The following is a 5,639-nucleotide window of genomic DNA, read 5'->3' on the forward strand; positions in this document are numbered from 1 at the left end:
ATCAAGAAGTGTTACCAACTGAGGTGGGTCATGCTGTGCCCGGATGCATTCCCGAACGTAAGCAGCGCTTTCAATAACGTTTTCACGTGCACTGCGCGTATTAAGATCTGCATGCCTTACTTGCATTCATGTTTTCCACAAGCTGTGGAGGCCAAGAAGCATGACCAAATCATATGGTGCATCTTCGTGATCAACCGGTAAAAACCTGATACCATAAGGGTCTAGTGGTAACTCTTTCTTTATAGTTCTCTTTAGGACGTCCCAGTGGAATATCGCGTCCCAGCAGTCCAGAAAAACATGTTCGACTGTCTCTGGCCACTTACATAAAAGACAGTTCGTTGTCCAAGGGACAAAGTTTCCCTTTTCTTGAAGCCACGTTTGGACAGGTAATGTATTAGAGTGTAACTTGAAAAAGAATGTTTTCACGCCTGGCCTAACTGGCATCTTCTTCACTCGCTTTAAAATATTCTGCCCTGGGCCTCCACGATAAGGCGCCCGGTACAATGGCACCGGCAGCATGATATCCACAAGATCTTTGTACAGCTTTTTCTTGGGATCACTGTACAAATAGTCTGGGGAAAAACGCACTTCTAACAACTTACAAGAAAGCACAACCTCGCGCAAAATCCGGTTACAGCACCGCACATGTTTTCACCAGAGGACACTATCTTTCTTGGGAGTAGCCTCTGCAATCGGACCTGTATAACCGTTCTTAAGAAGGTGTCATTTTGATCACGAAAGAAAATAAAGCGTGATACCACTTGACGCAAAAACAAATGAACCAGTCCAAGGCCTCCACTCTTCACTGAGAGAAACAGGTTTGTTCTCCTCGTTTTTTCCCAGGTCGAAGTCCAAAGAAAGACAGCAAATATACGATGCAATTTTTGAATAGAGGTCCGCCAAGCACACAGCACATTCATGAGGTACCATATGTTTGAAATTAGAAAAATATTGCAGACAAAGGAACGTGAGAAAATTGACAGATTCCTTCCCTGCCATGCTCCCGCTTTCTCTCTCGCCCTTGACATCTCTTCGTTCCAAAGTGGGCTGGGATCGCGATAACATTCTAGGGGCACACCAAGGTATCGCGTTGGCATGGGAGACCATTGCAGCCGTGAGAAAAATTGTGGTGTAATATCCCATTCCCCGTGCCAAAATCCAGAACTTTTTTCCCAGTTTACTCGACATCCAGTCTGGTTACAAAACCTTTCCAGAATGTCTAACTTCACAAATGCTTTCTCTGTTCGTGCAAAATACCGCTATGTCGTCCGCTTACGCAAGAAGTATCACCTGAGCAGATTGCAGCTTGAAACCCATGACGTAGTCACTGTTGATAATGGCCAGACATAAAGGCTCTAGATACGCTGCAAAAAGCAGGGGAGAGAGCGGACTTCCTTGCCTCACCGAAGAACGCACTGTGAGGCGCTCAGTAAGGTCACCATTAACTATAATGCGTGTCATACAATTTGCGTACGCCATTTTTACTCCTTCTACTATTACACTACCCAGGTTAGCGTGCTCTAGAATGGAGAAAAGAATGTCATGTGAAACGCGGTCGAACGCTTTGGCCAAGTCCAGCTGTATCATAGCTACCTGGCTTCCAAGCGCCTCAACACATTCCAATACGGTTCTGGCCACATGTATATTTGTAGCAATGCTGCGTCCTCTGATGCCACAGGTTTGGTGTGGCCCTACTAATTTGTCGATTACACTCTGAAGTCGTTTGGCTAGTACTTTCATGTACACCTTGTAGTCGACATTAGTGAGGCTGATAGGTCTGTAGGAACCCACTAACATTCGTTTCTCCGGATCATCAGACTTGGGAATAAGTACAATGTGTGAAATACCAAAAGACAGTGGAACTTTTTTGCGTTCATAGGCTTCTGTTATCACTTGTAACAAGAACTTAGAAACATCATGTTTAAAGGTTTTATAGAAGGCAGCGTTGAGCCCATCTTGCCCCGGCGCTTTTCCAGACGGAAGATCATCTATTGCTTTCTCGATCTCTTCCAAAGTAATAGGCAATTCAAGACGCTCTTTTACATCATTGTCGAGTGTTGGCATTAGTCGGAGGAAATCCCCTTGAAACCCTTGCGCATGCTCGCGCCTATTGCCGAAAAGTTCAGCAAAGTATTCCGTAATAGCGCACTGAATCTCACTAGGGTCGCTTGTAATGTGCCCCTCGTATCTTACTTGCCTGATTTCCTTCTGGCAAGCGTACCGCTTTTCATCTGATAGCGCCCGCTTTGTAGGCGCTTCGCCTGCCCACAAGTTATCGCTCCTTGAGCGTATTATTGCTGCTCTATACCTGTCAGTGTCAATTGTTTCGATCTGACACTTCACGTCTTTTATTTCTTTACTAAAATTTCCTGGCTTATTGGTTTCCATCCCAACCAAGCACTCAAGTTGTTCGCGAAGTTCCCTTTCTTTTTCTTTCTGTTTATACTGAATCGCGCTACTTTTTCCTATAGCTTTAAGCTTCACTCGTTCTTTGAAACTTTCCCATTCAACGGCAAAGCAGTCCACTTGCTCAGCTAGTACCCCATCAAAATCACTTTTAATTTCCTTGACAAATCCTTCATCGTCTAAAATTTTCTCATTTAGTTTCCAAAGGTACTAATTAAAGCGTGATTTCCTTCCCTTCGTTCCAAAAGTCGCGCTTACAAGGCAATGATCACTAAACGACACAGGTTTTACATCATAGGCTGTGCATAGTGGCACGAGATCAGCAGAAACATACAGCCTATCTAATCTTGCGTGACTGTCACGTTGAAAGTGTGTGTAAGCAGGCCGTGTTCCAGCAGAAAACACACTTCCAACGTCCTCCAATAAATAATCGTGCACAAATTGAGTCAACAGTTCCGCGCTCTTGTCCCTCACTGGTCTACACTTCACTCGGTCAGTAGCAGCACATACGCAGTTAAAGTCTCCCAATACAAGCAACACCTTGTCACAATTTAAGTACGGCTCAATGGAATTAAAAAAACATTTACGTTCACTTGCAACATTGGGGGCATAAACACATTCAACGCGCCAGTGTAGGTTTGAAAAAGAAAAATCAACAACCAAGAGGCGGCCACTTTCACATGCAAATAGAGACTCCACACTTATACCTAATGTGTTGCGAATGAAGATAAGGCATCCACCCGATGTCCCATAGGAGTGACACACACACACTTCAAAGTTGGCGCGGAAAGGGGGCACCATGCGGTCAGCATGTTCTTGCGACTCTATCTTTGATTCATGCGCAGCTATTAGGTCAAGGTCATTATCAATAAGCAGGCGATTAAGCTGACATTGCCGCCTTCGTGCTCCCAGCCCTCTCACATTGAAAGTTGCTACACGCAATGGGGTTCTTAGCTCAACTACCATACGCTTACGTAATAAAAAGGGGCGCGATCCGCATGATGCCTACCTCTGTCGACCATGTGATTTTCCCGACTGGAGTTCCGCAATGATGTACGGGGTGTCTGTCTGGCCAGCCAAAGGGTTGACTGGTGCTTGTCTCGAAGTGGTCTGAGGCACCTCCTCGTCACATCCTCCACTTTGCATGCGCGCAAACTCGAAAAGTCAGCCAAAAACACCGTGTCGGTCGATACACAACCGACGCTGGCATCCCACAGAACACAGGAAAAAAATTACGGAGGCAGTTTACCTGCCTGCCGTGACTCGGCCAAAAGGTTTGGACGCGGCTTCAACGACGAACGTCGACTTCCTGTCGTTTTTGGAGGCGGCTCCCCACTGCTACTACCACCAGGCTGCTGGTTCTCACCGGCGCTCTCTTCGCGGGACCGTTTTCCAGCGGTTAGGGCAGCCGCTTCATCGTCGGCGTCCATGGCGTCGGCAATGCGAGGCTCCACGCGGTCCGGGGCTTTCAGCGAAGCTTTCGTATCGGCCACCGCACTGTGACTGCTGTCGATTTCGGGGTCACGCTGCGCTAGCCAATATGCCACCACTACAGGAGACGTCAACGTTGTCGTTGTTTTCTGCTTAACCAGAGGCGTAAACGAAGGCCCATCTTTCGTCTCCATTTTCCCAGTTGTCCTCGCTGCCTCTTCTGCGTCCGCCTCATCCATCAAATGCTCCGAGGCATCTTCACTGGTTCCAGGGCCGGCGATGCTTGCATAAGTACGGGGGCACTCACCGTCTTCGTGACCGAAACGTCGACAAGCTCCGCATCGCGGCACCTTACACTCCCGTCGAATGTGTCCCGTACCTCGGCAGCGAAGACATAACGGAGGCCTTCCAGGCACAGCGACGAGTGCCAACTCACCCCCAACGTTAAGCTGGTGCGGCAAGTCGTCCAGTTTAACGCCAGGTTTCAATTTCAGCGTGACCATCCTGCTTGTTGAGCCTTCCTCTGACACGCCGTGCACACGCCAGCGCTCCCGGGCCACCTCGGAGACCTTTCCGTACGGTGCGAGCGCGACACGCACGTCCTCGTCCGGCACGGTGTGAAGCAGCCAATGGAGCTTGAGACGTACGTCCTGGTTCGCCGGGTCAATAACCAAGCAGCGGCGTTCTTTGACGCGCAGCTCACCGACGCCTGCAATCTTCCTAACGGCATCCGCATCCTTCAGCGTGATGGCCCAGACGTGGCTCATCCGATACGCCCCCAGGGCGATAACATCCGAGAGCAGCGATTGCCTAGCCAACGCGTCTCGAAAATCTTCCACCCGGTACGGGCGGGCCCTGATATCCGCGTGCAAAAAAACAGTATTTAAAACTAAACGCCCGGTTGGGAGACTTGGCAGAACAACCTGGTAGTCGTTTTCCATTTCCATAGCCCTGTTACCGTAGCCAGAACTGGCCGCTGAAGCCGCTCCAACGGAGCCCGTCATCATACGTCCGTCACGCTTGGTGGCCGGAAGCAGAAAAACCTGCGCCACTCTGCTGCTCCTGCATGCTATGTAAATTTGTTTATATATTTGTAATAAACTAGAGTGCCGTTTTTTTAAGGCGGGAAACACGAGCGCGCAGCACAAGAGAGCACTCCTCGGAGTGCAATTATGTCTATAAGGCACCACATTACTGCGCTGATAAGCTCTTCCTGTTAAATGGGAGCAAAATAAAATAAAGGAAACATGTAGCAGAGCGTCGTTTCGATCCACGGACCTCTGGGTTATGGGCCCAGCACGCTTCCGCTGCGCCACTCTGCTGCTCCTCCATGCTATGTAAATTTCTTTATATCTGTAATTAACGATAGTAGTCTTCTTTTTTTTTTTATGGCGAGAAACACCAGCTTGCAGCACAAGAGAGCACTTCTCGGACTGCAATTATGCCGATAAGACACCAAATTACTGCGCTGATAAGCTCTTCCTGTTAAATGGGAGCAAAATAAAATAAAGGAAACATGTAGCAGAGCGTGGTTTCGATCCACGGACCTCTGGGTTATGGGCCCAGCACGCTTCCGCTGCGTCACTCTGCTGCTCCTGCATGCTATGTAAATTTCTTTATATTTCTAATTAAGGATAGTAGTAGTTTTTTTTTTTTTTTTTTTTTTTTTTTTATGGCGAGAAACACCAGCTTGCAGCACAAGAGAGCACGTCTCGGAGTGCAATTATGCCTATAAGACACCAAATTACTGCGCTGATAAGCTCTTCCTGTTAAATGGGAGCAAAATAAAATAAGATTCTTTA

The 5,639-nt window shown here is 47.9% G+C and overlaps 1 non-coding gene across 1 annotated transcript; it reads right to left on the reverse strand.

Moving 5' to 3' along the window:
- Positions 1 to 5,356: 5,356 nt before the first annotated feature.
- TRNAM-CAU (transfer RNA methionine (anticodon CAU)) lies at positions 5,357 to 5,428 on the reverse strand. Its single transcript has one exon. It is a non-coding gene; the product is annotated as a tRNA-Met (tRNA).
- Positions 5,429 to 5,639: the final 211 nt, after the last annotated feature.

The sequence above is a fragment of the Dermacentor andersoni genome, chromosome 1, assembly GCF_023375885.2.
Source record: "Dermacentor andersoni chromosome 1, qqDerAnde1_hic_scaffold, whole genome shotgun sequence".
NCBI classification, from domain to species: Eukaryota; Metazoa; Arthropoda; class Arachnida; order Ixodida; family Ixodidae; genus Dermacentor; species Dermacentor andersoni.